The 14,500-nt window shown below is 28.6% G+C and overlaps 1 pseudogene; it reads left to right on the top strand.

Annotated features, from left to right (window-relative positions):
• Positions 1-12,009: 12,009 nt before the first annotated feature.
• On the top strand, positions 12,010-14,255 carry LOC129302833 (3-ketoacyl-CoA synthase 2-like; annotated as a pseudogene).
• Positions 14,256-14,500: the final 245 nt, after the last annotated feature.

The following is a 14,500-nucleotide window of genomic DNA, read 5'->3' as shown; positions in this document are numbered from 1 at the left end:
AAAATATCACAAGCATCCAGCTAGACTAAAGAAGAAATGAAGAAGTGAGTAAGATGAACCTCCACCTCCAAACTAAGTTAGAAGATCCAATACAAGTGTCAAGTGTAAGACTTGTGGGAATTCCAGCCACAACCGAAGGACTTGCCCACAAAGTTCAGATATTGTTGCCGTTCAAAGCACCAAATTATCATCAGCACCACACAATTGGCACCCACACAGCTTAATTCCGAAACACAAGTTACAACTGTAACTGTGTAGTATGTAGGTTGCCTTGGATAATATTTATGTCGGTTCTTCATTGAAGGATAATCCATACGGAGGGATCGATGATATTCATGAATTCCCCGTTGATTCTCTAAGCTATTAATTATAACATGTTTGGTACGATAAATAGTGGTTTCTTGGAAAAGAAAGGGAAATATATCTAAAAAGAAAATAAAATAGATACATTTCTATATCAAACATTATATTAATTAATGAGAAAGAATCTAACTCCCATTAGAATATATGTCGGCTTGTAGCGGAAACTTTGGCTTCTATAAGAAAACGGATTGCACACTTCTTCTTGTTCCAAGATTTATGCTATGGAAAATGTACATTAAAAGTACTTGATTTGTGGCAAATACACTTGTCATTTTGATGAAAGTTGGGTATTATCACCTTCTAGAATAATCTCTCTTGAAGTGTTTAGAGCGAAAGTAGATTCTTTAATTTGTTCCATATACAAAGGTTGAAAATCGAATCTCAAACACTTGTTTATGTATCTGTTATTTCTTTACATTCTGACATAAATCTATTAAGTCATTTCATCACAATTTCATATTTTCCAACAAAAATTGTGCTTCTGATATTTATTTTTTATGTTCATTTTATCATTTCTTGTTTGAAGAAACTAATGTCTAATTTTCAGTTGAGATGGATTTGCCAAAATAAATAAATAAATAAATGCATTTAATTAACAGATCACTTGCGTTGCGAGGAATTTCATAATGCCAATAAACAATGAGTCTCGATTGACAACATGGATATGTATATAAAATTAATTAATTAAGGAAAATGATATTAATTGGAGGACAGAAGAAAATAAAACATGCAGGAGGACCAATAAATTAACAAATACAATAATTCGATAAAGGACATGGATTTTCATTAAAAAAAAATATTGACCGGTGAAAATGCCCTCCCACTGTTGTGTTTTTTTATAAGTAAAGGGAGTAGGTTTTGTGTCAACAACCAAAAAAATCTCCCTTCAGGCAGGGAGAGCAATAAGCAAAAATTTTCCAAATAAATTATTATATATATAAATTAAGGTTTGAACTCCCAACTACATACTTAAGTGATAAGAATCTTTATCATTCACACCAATTTTAATTGATAACCCAAGTCCTCCTTTAATGTGTTTTACTCCCTTTATTCTTATTTTACAAATCATCTTTTAAAATTTTTTTATGTTGCTAATAAGTTACTTCTCCCAATCTTTTATATAAGTCACTTATAATTATAACTAGCTCATCAAAATCAAAGTTAGTTAGAATAATAAAATTATTTTAAAATAAATTACTTTTTAATTTTGTTCTTGCTTCAAAAAAAGAGCAATTTGATGTGTGGGAAGAGTTTTCTTGAACATTGAAATATTGCACTTCTTTTTAGAATTTGTTAGAGTATAGTTTTGGAACTGTATGTCAAAGATTAGGAAACTCAAAAGAAACTGACTTATATAAAAGACTAAGAAAATTTTTTAAAAGTGACTTATAAAAATAAGTGAAAAGAGTAGTATTTAGCAAAATTCAAGAAGCAATAATATTTTTCACAAATACCCTGATGTAAATTGGTTCAATAACTGCGCGGTGGAGCGAGTTATTGAAAAGGAAGCAAATCCCCCTAGAGGTTAGGTCCCTAGATTCCCATGAAGTTTTAATATTTTCCCATTTTATTATTTAAAAAAACATAAAATCTTTATTCTCCCTCTTAAAAAGGCAGATATCATGAAATTCATAGATTCGCAACTTCAGATAATTCATTTCCCATTAAAAACAAGAAAGACTATGTTAGAATTTATTACATTTAATTATAGATGTTTTCAGATGTATATAACTTTTTTTAGTTATGTATAGGATTAAAATGTATTTTTATCCTTATACTTTCTTTTAAGGAGCACTGGATATTATGTACTAATAAGTGAGGTATTTTTTTTCCTAAACCATTTTTCATATGAAAATTTAATGATTAGAAAAAAAAAATCCCCTCTACCCTACAAATACGCTTGATAAATGCCATATTTCCCAACTAATTCCATGGACACTTCAACAACCATTAAAGAAATAGTCCTTCCTCCAATCCCTATTATATGTCTATATATCATTTGTCTTATTAATTATCTTTTCTTGATCAGTATTAATTTTAGTAATTTTTATTCTTATATATCAATTTAAGTAATATTCAAAATTATATAGTTGCAGTTATTAACTTGTACCTTTGCATATATATATATATATATATATACACGCCTTAAATTTACAAAATGCGGGGCAATGCATTCTAACAAAATTTAACAATACAAAAAGATATTTGATTACATGTTCATCTGTATTTATAGTGAATATCATATAAAAATTTCAAGATCCTTAATTATAAATAATATTTTTAAAGGGTCCTTAAATGTCATTCTCCTAATAAAGAATAATATACGTGTGTTTGTGAGTGTTATTTATTATACTTTAATACCTTGTTTGATGCTCAATCATATATAATTATGTAAGTGTGTGCATGTGTTGCGGTTTCCTTGTAATAAAAAAAATATTTAAATCTTTAAAAGTTGAGGCTTTGTAAATTTTGTGAAATTTGTGTTTTTAAGAAATAGAGAGAAGATTTTATGTTGTATAAAAAACAATAAAATGAGCAAAAATAAAAATCTTCACATAAATTTATGAATATCAACTTTAAAGAATTTTTAGTAAAAAAAAATTCAAAGATTTTAAATAAAAAAAAGAAGACTTGGGCTCAACTGCAGACACCTCACATTCATGTAGTGTCAAGTTGGTTCTTCTTAACAAGGAAAACATAATAACCTAAATTAGAGTGAAGCGTAATGTTGTAAATGGAGTATGGCCCCCAATATATATTATTGTCAGTCCAGTCCATGTTCTTAAAGCCCATTGCTTTGTTTTACGAGTCGATGATTGTTTGGGATTTCGTTTGTTACAAAGGATTGAAAAAAAAAAAAAAAAAAAAACTCAAACTCGACATAATCTCATTTGAGAAACACCAAGAGTATCTTCCTGCAGCATCTCCCGCAAACCATCCGGTGGGTGATCCAAATTGTGCAACCTTGTCTCCAGATTCAAAGCAAAGGATAGTAGGATACCAATAAATCGGCACATTTGTTCCCTTGCAAGTCTCGAGTTAAAAGCGAGTTAATCTGAGCAATCAGCCTACTATTCGCGAGTTAATCTTCTTAGTAAAATGATGTATGAATAAATATAATAGTCTAAATTACAGTGAAGCGTAATGCCGTAATGTTGTAAATGGAGCGTGACCCCTAATATATATTATTGTTGAGTCCAGTCCATGTTCTAAGACCATTGCGTTGCTTTATGAGTAGACGATTGTTTGGGATTTCAACGTTTGTATTTTTTATTAAATGAGAAGCAATCGACCATATCTTGATAAATGAAATTGTCTTCAATAAGTGAATACTTATTAGCAATAATAATAATGAAAGCTATCATTTATCAATGAGGAACAATATACAAAAACAAAACCTAAGGGCTTTCATCATTTTACACCTCCCTAATTTGAGGTGGACCTTATGTGCAATTTTATCATGTTATGAGCACTCTTAATTAACTTTTATATTATTTTATGTCAGGCTAAGAGTCAATTTTACTTTTCAACTTTACCTAAAAAGTTATGTGCATCATAAACTCAATTATGAATTAATTATGTCCTTCAACATTAAAGATTTTCTCTCATATTACTCTGACATTAACTCATTGTTGTTTATTATTAGTAGACCCACATTTAATTTTTAAATATTTTTTTGTTATCAAAATATTGGGTTAAGAGTTATTTTTGCCTTTTAACTTTACCCCAAAAGGTCTATGAGTACCCTAAACTCAAGTATTTTATAAGATTAAGGGTCTTTTTGTTCTTAAAATATATATGAAAGGTCAAAAAATTCTAAACTTAACTATGAGTCAATTTGGTCTATTAACTTTAAAAATTCCCTTTACCATCACCCTAACGTTGAAACACTTGATATCCGTTAGTTTTCAATAAGTCTCACTATTTTTTAATATTTTTATTAGGTTAAGTGTTATTTTGGCCTTTCAACTTCTATTTGAAGGGTCATTTTTGCCCCTCAACTCAAACCAAATATTTTATAATAAAAAAATATTATAAAAATATAATGTGGGGCTCACTAACGATGAGAAAATAGCAGGGTGATGAGAAATGTAATATTTAAAGTCGAGTGACAAAATTGATCCATAATTGAGCTTAGGGTCTTTATTTGTTATCCTTCATGTATAGTTTAAAGGCAAAAATAACCCTTAATCCTATTTTATAATACAAAAATATTAAAAAAAAATTGAATGTAGGACCTCCTAACAGTGAACAGATGATGAATTAATAGTAGGGTGATAAGGGAGGAAATATTTAATGTTGAGAAATAGAATTAACCCATAGTTATGTTTAGGGTGCCTGATGACCCTTTAGATAAAATTGAGTGTAAAAATATCTTAACCCTTCTATATTTTTATTTGCCCTTGGAATTTCTTCTTTAGATCCATTTTGTTATCAGCGCTCTTAATTTGGTCATGTCATAGGCTTATACATTATTGTTACAATTTTATATATCACATGAAGCTAGCTTAATGGTGGATATATGTGATATGGATTATGAATAGAGGTGAAAGGTTTAAATCCTCTCGTTATATTTTTTTTTCAAAAAATAATTTGATGTGCTGTTAATCATTGAAATACAAATGTATGATTATTTAAAACAATTATAATATAAAAAAAAATTTAAATTTTATAAAATACAAGTAATTAAATGTATTTTTATTTTCCAACCACCATGCTGTCATTGAAAAAAAAGGGGGGGGGTTTTCTTCAGTGCAATCATACATAGATATTACCACGAATTTGTACTCATTTTTCAAACTCTTTTTTATCTTTATACTTGTAATTTTTTTTTCAAAGATTATTATATATACATTCACTTTTATATTTATAAAAAAAAGATTAAAATCCATTAATAGCATTGTGTGCTTAATTCATTACTTTAGATATGACTTTTTTAAATTATAAAAATAATGCATTTCATTTTAAAATTTGTGTAATATACATGAAAAAATATGTCTAATTATTAGATTGATTTTGAGAAAAGGGGAAGACTGAAAAGTCTAGCAACAGTGCTACAATTAATCAAGAAATACTAGTCTATTGTTGAACGTATTTAAACCAAATTGAATTTCCAACGACAAAGGATTATCCCCACCCAAATATTAGTTTTGCTAATAACATTACCGATGGAGACTAATTATTAGTTGACTATTTTGCTATGGAACGTATTTTACTAAAATTTCAGCAACAATATCTCATTGACACTATTTATTTTTATCATTTTTTGGCAATTTCCATTTTACATTTTATCTTTAATTTCTTTGCGTTAATTGGTTGTCTCATGCATATATCCTTATGGACACTGTATATCTCTATTTTTAAATGTCACAAAAATTTATTAATATATAAATTTAATAACTAAAACTTAAATTTTTACTAATTAAAAGCATGGTGCGTTTGTTTGTATTTTTATTTTTCTAATTATATCCTTCTATATACAAATCACTTACTTTTATGTGTAAGAATGCTAATACCTATAACAAATATTTAATCATGTTTTAGGGCGTGTTTGTATATTCATTGGGTAAAATTGATTAATATAATTAATTTTAAATATAACTAATTATGTTATGTGGTATAATACTCGTGAAAATTAATTATAAACTTAAAATCATGAATTTTTTTAAATATTCAAACACTTCTATACATGCTGCCAAAATCAATTATGAATCAATGATCATAATTTTTAAAAATTGATTAATAGGATTGATTTTAAATATAATTGAAAAATATAATTATTGAAAATTAGGAAAAGCCATGACTTTAAGAAAATATATCCAAACATTATATTGAATATGATATTACAAAAAATGCCTCATAATATTGAAAGGAGAGAGTATTTTGCTATGTAATAATACTTTTTCTAATTAAGAAGAAAATTGAAATTAAAATTTCAGCGACAATAATCTCACTCACACTTTTTATTTCTATCATTCTTCTTGCAATTTCCATTTACACATGTTATCTTCGATTTCTTTGCGTTGTGTTTGGTTGTCTCATGCATGGGCCCTATGGACACTGAAGTAACAATCATTGAATGCTCCCTGGGGACACTGCAGTAACAATCACTAATTAATGCTACCTAAGCTTTTGCTCCCTTTCATATTTTTTGAGAAAGAATGATAATAAAGTTTTAAAATAAAAAAATAATGATAGTTAGGTTTTTGATGCAAAAAATTTTAAAATCAATTTTAAATATTAATTCAGATAATTAAACTTAAGAGTTTCAATTATAAATAAAATATTTGAATTCTAAATATATTTTTCAGTCTGCAATTCCAATTCCTGTTTGCAAGTTATTTGAATCACTATTTGCAATTTATTTTTTAGAAAATTTTGTCAGCAATCTAAGTATAATTAATTTCTTATTTTAGGATTTTATTTTCATTTTCTCCTTTTTTTATGGTATCAGAATTGATATCTTTTCATAAAAAAGAAAAGGAGAAAAAATAGAAATGAATTTCAATTCTTCACTGCGCAAAATTACATATAACGTTAGATCTATTTTATTGTTTCATTATTATTGAATAAACTTATACTTTTTTATTATTTTAATTCAAGAACGAAAAAATAACTCAAAAATTATATATATTATGTTGTGCATGAAAACTATGATTCTCTGTTTTTTTTAAACCCATATATGTTGGATATTTTGTCACAAGTCTCATATCAAACAAGTAGAGTAAAGTTAGTTTATAAATATAAAAAGCTCTTCCACCCAAGCAGCTTGGCTAGTCTTTTGGGATTCTTCCTTTAAACTTATTAACATAACATTGGTCCTTTCATTAAAAGACTAGTGTCAAGGAAATAGCAATGTATCTCACAATTTGATTAACAAGAGATCAAGTGAAGTGACATTGAGTGAAATCATTAAGGATATTGACTCTCAAATGGTCCCACTTCAAGAAGCCTCATTAATAGAGTGAGTTTATAAGTGTGAATAACTCTTCCACTCAACAAGTTAGAGAAACGACTTCCCTGACAATTCTACTCCACATTACTTTACTCGGTCTCTTACCGATTAGAACGCTTCATGAATAGCTCTATCCATGACACTGACCTCTTAATAAAAGTATCAATATTACGATCACAGGTTTTAAAAAAAAAGCTCATTTTAAAAGACTAACTTATTAAATAAGAAAGCCTTTTAAATTTATAAATCCCATATCACTTATGAGACTATCCAGTATGAAATTCATTGCATATTTTGAATTTACTCGGCTTCAATAGGAGGATCAATTCACAAAAAAAAAAAAAAGCTTTTCTTTTAATAAACTGAAAGAGTTCTTTAGTATGACATTATGTGAATAATCTCCAGGGGACAGACAGATGACGAATGCTAGCACCTAATAAATACCAGTCAAGTTCTGATGAAACTTTTAAGAAAAAATGAGTTGTAAATATATTTTCAAATAGTTACAAATAGAAAACGACATGTACAATGAATAAACTTGATGGACTAAGAGGAGTAAGCTTAGATCTAAAGAGCTCGATATGAATAACTAAACTATAAATAGATTTAGAGATTCATGGCTATTTAAATTGTAACTTGAGAGTAAATTTAATCCTTATTAAATAGGAATTAATTAATCAGCCAAGAAATAAATGGGACACTTTGAAAATACGTGTTATTATAATTGCAAAGAGTCAACTCAAAAAAGTAAATTTTAGTAATCTCTGTAAGTGAAATTCAATCCCAAATGCTTTCTTGATTGGATTAATCTCTATTTATTTATTATCTGTTATTTTTATTCAATCGTTATATCGTATAGGAACTAAATTCAATTGGGTGAGTAAAACTTAACCTTCTTGTAAGTTTGGCAATTGTGAAAGTGAAATTTAAACATATTTTACAAGAAGGTTTGTAAAGCGTGGTTAAGTTTTATTAACCCAATTAAATTGTAAAAGGAAATTTTAATAATCTATTACTTTTTATTTGTCGTTTTTATTCAAATATATAGTTTACAATTTATTATAAATCTTAACCTCCTTATTGTAATCCTGTACATTTGTGAAAGTGATCAATTAAACATCGAATTAGAATCCATCGGTCCATCAGTAATATTAAATATATTAAATATAATAATAAATTGTGCTGCTCATGAACCTTGAATAGTATCAATCATATCAGGCTTGTTTTGACCAGTACGTTTAGAATTAATTTTTGATCACAAAGCAATTAATACATGGTTTTTGGGCGGCATTGACACTACCTCAATCCATGTTTCATGTGTTTCTCATTTATGGTGCAACTGGTTTCCTGCCATTTGTGATCATCTTGGTGATGAGTTTTGGAATATTCAGATTTTGATATGGATAGTTCAAATTTAAAATATTATTATATATTATATTTATTAAAATAAAATTTATAAAAATTATAAAATAATTTTAATAATTTTTTATTTTTGACATGATCTAAATTTAATTTAGAGGGTTCAATTTCATATTAAAATTTTTATAATTAAGACATATTAATTATTCAAATATACTCGTACAGTGCAGATTAACACTAGATTAAATCTAAACTTTGTAGAGTATATTTGGATAGTCAATATATAACAATTATAAAAAATTTTAATATTAAATTTAGCCCTTTAAATTAAATCTAGATCAAATTAAAAATAAAAAAATTATTAAAATTATTTTATAATTTTTATAAATTTATATTTCAATAAATATAAAATAAAAATATATAATAATATTTTAAATTTGGATCATCCAATACTAGAAAAATAGAATTTAGCAAGGGAAGTCCCTTGGTAAATGCCATTTTTCCTTGCTAAATTACATTTTAGCAAGATATTTTGTCTCTCACTAAATTTGTATCCAAAAAACGAATTGCTAAATTTAGCGAGGGATTGTATTTTCCTTACTACAGTCCCTCACTAAATTTCCAAGGAATTGAATCTCTCGTTAAATCCCTCACTAGATATACCTATATTTAAAGATAGTAATGCCATATTACCCATCATGTATGTGTACTCATGACATGTCACTTACAACCTTATGTCTCATCAACTATCATGTCACTTACTATTTTATGCCTCATCACTCGCCACGCGTGTCACAACTCATGATATGTTATCATTCACCTCGCGTTATGTCAATTGTTCCTAGTTAAGTCACATATTTATTATGTTTATCCTAAGGTCAAGACTTGAACTCTTGACCTACAACCTTCCAAACCTTATACTTTCTTCCTTTGTCAGTTGAACTAAAAGGTACTTGTAATCATTATATAAGAAATTAAATATATATTATTTAATTATACCAACATATCAAGTAATACATTATAAAAATACACATATATATTAAATTTTATTTTCAAGTACTAATATGTTAACAATATTTATATTTTATTTAAATTATTCTTTATATAACATTTTTAATAAATTTTATTTTATTAATGAAAATGAACTTAAAATAAATAAACTATTAAATATTAAATAATTTTATTATGAATATTTTAGTCAATTTTTAAATTTAATTTTATTTTTAAATGAAAATAATTAAATATATAATTCAATATCATTGTCAAAAGTCACCTTTTTTTAGCAATTAGCTAGAGATAGAATTTCTTGATAAATTCCTTGTTAATTATTTTATTTTAGAGAGGGATTGACAATCTCTTACTATTTTTCTCATTAATTATTTTATTTTAAAGAGGGATTGACAGTTTTTCGCTATTTTCCTCACTAATTATTTTATTTTAAAAAGGGATTGACATTCTCTCACTAATTTTATATCAAACTATGAAATCAACATCCCTCATTAATTTGATATTTTAAAGATGAATAGACGACCTCTCACTAAATTTTTTTATTAATTTATATTTTTCTAGTAGTGATCCAAATTAAAATCAGAATGGTCTAGATTTAATCATAAAATGAGAACCATGGTGCTCATCCTATGATAAGCAAGAAACCGGGTCTCATCAATGATTGGGTTCTCTCAATGCTTCACTCCTCGTGAGAGTAATGAAGTAGCTAATTTTCTTGCAACTGTTTCTTTTAAGAATGTGTACCGGTAGGATGGGTGTATGAACTAACACTTCCTTTGTTCTTTACTGTATTGTTTTAAACTTTTTTAGTTCAACGGATGAGATTTCCTTTCGACCCAAAAAAAAAGATAATTAACTTGAAACGCCTACAATAGAATAGAACTAATGTTTCACATGCATGCATGTCTATATATTTATTTAATACGGGGATAAGGTGGACCCCATGCATTTAAGTTGATTCCTAAAGGAGCTTGAAACAATTCGGACGTTCGTACTTGGTGCTCCTCGCTCTAAGTGCTCGTCATGCGTGGCTCAATCTCAATCTTTTATTTTATTTTAAAATGATCTCTACTATTCATTTAAATTAATTTTTAATTATTTTTTAAAATATTATGTTTATAGGAAATTGTAACAGTAAATCTAGACTATCCAAAGTTACTTAAATAGTCAGTAAAATTTGTAAAAAAAATTTAATTTTTAATATTAAATTAGGTCAAGTAATGTCTGAATTATTTGAGAGTACATCTGGATAATTAAATTATAAAATTACAAAAAATTTTAATTTTAAATTTGATCTACTATATAGCTATATTAAATATATACTGATCAGATTGATTATGAGTAAATTTATTAAAAAAATTTATATATATTTTTTTAATTTTTTATTTTAATAAATATAAAATAAAAATAAATTTTTAAATTTAGATGGTCCAAGTCTTGTTAGAGGTGATTCGTACCGTTATGCTCATTCCCTGATGAGCATTGAAGACAATATATATTTAATATTAAATTTTTAATTTTTATATTAATAAATAAAATATTTAAAAATTAATTTAAATAAACAATAGAGATCATTTTAGAGTGAAATGGGAGACTCAGATTGAACCATATATGATAAGCACAGAATGTGTACGCCTGTTTGTTTTGTTTTGTTTTGTTTTTTTTTTTTCCCGTTCTTTCCAATTTGCTCATGTCGTTTTAAGAGCATTATATTGGTGTTTTCTAAGAAGAGAACTAGACATGAATGAGAAAAATTGTCGATAAGTCTGGTTTAGAACCTAGGATAGGATATGCCTCCCCCAAGCTATAATTTAGAAATAATTCAGCCGCGGAAAGTACGGCTGGTTGAGGTAAGGAAGGAGATAAAGACCAATTTTTTCAGTAACTTTATTTTTATATGAAACAATGCAAAAGAAGAAAAAAGACTAACTGACATGCAATCAGGCTTCTTTTAATCAGCACAACTTAACCCAAAAAAAATAAATTACATGAATATATTAAAGTGGACCCCTTGCAGGAGGCAGAACCAAAGATTAAATAATAGAGGGGTTGAGATTAAGAAACATGTATAATACAAAACTTTCATAAATTTTGGAGGGAATAAAATATCTAACCTTTATATAATATTAAAAAAATTTAACAGCTTGAGTGGCCATGCCCCTGCCGGCACCCTCCGCCCCTAACCCCATGCCTTTATTTATGTTGAAACCTCGTGAAGCTTGAACCAATAACCTTGTTTTTTGCCTATTTAAAGCCTAACGATACAGAGACATTGCGTATACCACTGCCTAGAGCCAACCCTCAACATGATGAACCTATTTCTCATGTCGTTTGTAGTAGAAGCTTCAGCCTCCGCTTGGCTTCATGAGTTCAAATATCTTCATCCATTTCTCACGTTATCTCGCTTCTCTGCATTCTTCCTTCTAGCCCTATCCTTCGCCATTTTTCATCACTTGAAGAGACAAAGAAGCAAAGTATACCTAGTAGACTTTGCTTGCTACAAACCAAATGATTCTTGTGCTATCACCAATGATGTGTTGTTGGAAGTTTTCAAGAGCGTTGGAGCTTTCTCAGAAGAGAACTTGAAACGAATGAAGAAGATTGTAGAGAAGTCTGGTTTGGGACCTAAGACGTACCTCCCCCAAGCTATAACGTAGAATAACCCACCAAAAGTATGTTTGGCTGAGGCAAGAAAGGAGGCAGAGACCGTGCTTTTGGAAGCCGCTGATGAACTTTTGGAGAAAACGTGGGTCGAACCTAAGGATATAGGAATTCTTGTTGTTAATAGTAGTACGTTTTGTCCTTCGCCATCTTTGTGTGACATGATTGTGAATCGATATAAACTTAGACACGACATCTTGTGCTACAATCTTAGCGGTATGGGTTGCAGTGCTGGAGTTCTTGCTATTGACTTGGTCAACCGCCTCCTCCAGGTTCTTCATTTTTCATTCTAAGCAAACAAGTTAGAGACTAAAAATCAACTAGGCTAGTTGGTGCATAGAATATTCAACCAACTTGATTATTAAAAAGACAAGCATGCGCACTTCATTGCTATTGAATCTATTAATGATAAAAGTTTTAACCACAGAACATAATTGTAAGTTGCTAGCCAAGAATAGTGAGAACAGATTTACAGATTGTTGAGTTTAGGTTGGATTATTAATGTAAAAGGTAATGAAAGATTTATTGTTGGCTCCTTGCTTTTATATCAAATGTATTAATTGAACGGGAAAATGTAAGCTTTAATTTGTGTTAAATCAAATTTTACCTTTTTTGGCAAAAAATATTAAACCAAATTTAAATGAATTTTAAATGTTTTTTTTATTTTTTAAAAAAATTATGCATTTATTAATAATTTTTATTCTTCCAAGAACATATTTAATCGATTAAATTATAAAGATTTGATTAAAATAAAATAAACTACAGAACCTAATTCAAATCCAAAAAGGTTTGATTATGTTGTATTTGTTCATCCTTTATTACTTTCCATGTTTTTTAATATTATGTCCCCAATAATAATGTGAAAAGGCCTCCAAACTTAAAGTGACATGAAAAGTGTTTTGTATAGTAGTATATAAAGGTTACTACGCACAAATATTTCAAATTACTTGACTTATTTGTGTCAGTACTCGGCATAGTATTTGATATCTATATGTTTCTATACTTTTTTTTATATGTATCTATAAAATACCACAATATTATTTTTAATTAAAAACATTTTTAATTTTTTATACATATTCGATACTTTTAGTTTCACATATTAATAATTTTGGATGCTATCTAATTCATATTTCTTGATATTTTGTTGCAACAGTCACATCCTAACTCATACGCCATGGTGCTGAGCACTGAAATTGCAAACACAGGGACGTACTTGGGCAACAACCCTTCAATGCTTCTCATCAATTGTCTCTTTCGCATGGGTGCTTCTGCTTCTCTTCTCTCTAACCATCCTTCAGATCATCGTCGTTCAAAGTACCAAATCATTCACACACTTCGTACCCACATGGCTTCCGATGACACAAGCTACAACTGTGTCCTTCAACAAGAAGATGAGCAACAACAAATTGGTGTCGCCATCTCAAAAGACCTCATCAATGTTGCAGGTCAAGTCCTCAAGTTCCACATCACATCTCTCGCCCCACTGGTCCTTCCTATGTCGGAAAAACTCAAGTTCCTGGTAACTTTTGTGGGAAGGAAGGTTCTAAGATTGAAGATTGAAGTTCATGTTCCGAACTTCAAGTTGGCTTTTGATCATTTTTGCTTTCACACTGGAGGAAGGGCAGTGGTGGAGACAATGCAGAAGAGTCTTGATCTTCAAGACTGGGATATCGAACCTTCAAGAATGACACTGTATAGGTTTGGGAATACATCTTCCAGCTCTGTGTGGTATGAATTGGCTTACTGTGAAGCCAAAGGAAGGATCAAGAAAGGTGACAGAATCTGGCAATTGGCATTTGGGTCGGGATTCAAGTGTAACAGTGCAGTGTGGGTTGCATTGGACAATGTTGAAGCAGGTTCAATGAAGAATCCATGGAGGGATGAGATTCATGAATTTGCTGCTAATTAATGTTGTTACTTCTCATTAGAGTATATGTCGGCCAATACTAGAAAGTTTAATTTGGCTTTATCATGTGCATTCCTATATGGTTGTTCGATGAGTTGTGTGATGACAAATTAAATGTAAGAGTTTTATGGCATAAAATAGTATAGCTTGGTGCTTTGATGGATGTTGGGTAGAAAAATAAAAATTGATCATTGTTGAAAACCTGTACTTAAATTGGGAACGTCCTTCCAAATAAATGATTAGCGATT

Source organism: Prosopis cineraria, unplaced genomic scaffold (genome assembly GCF_029017545.1).
Source record: "Prosopis cineraria cultivar Desert tree isolate PC_DT_omini unplaced genomic scaffold, ASM2901754v1 PC2, whole genome shotgun sequence".
Classification (NCBI taxonomy): Eukaryota; Viridiplantae; Streptophyta; class Magnoliopsida; order Fabales; family Fabaceae; genus Prosopis; species Prosopis cineraria.
This window is presented reverse-complemented; position numbering and strand designations above follow the sequence as displayed.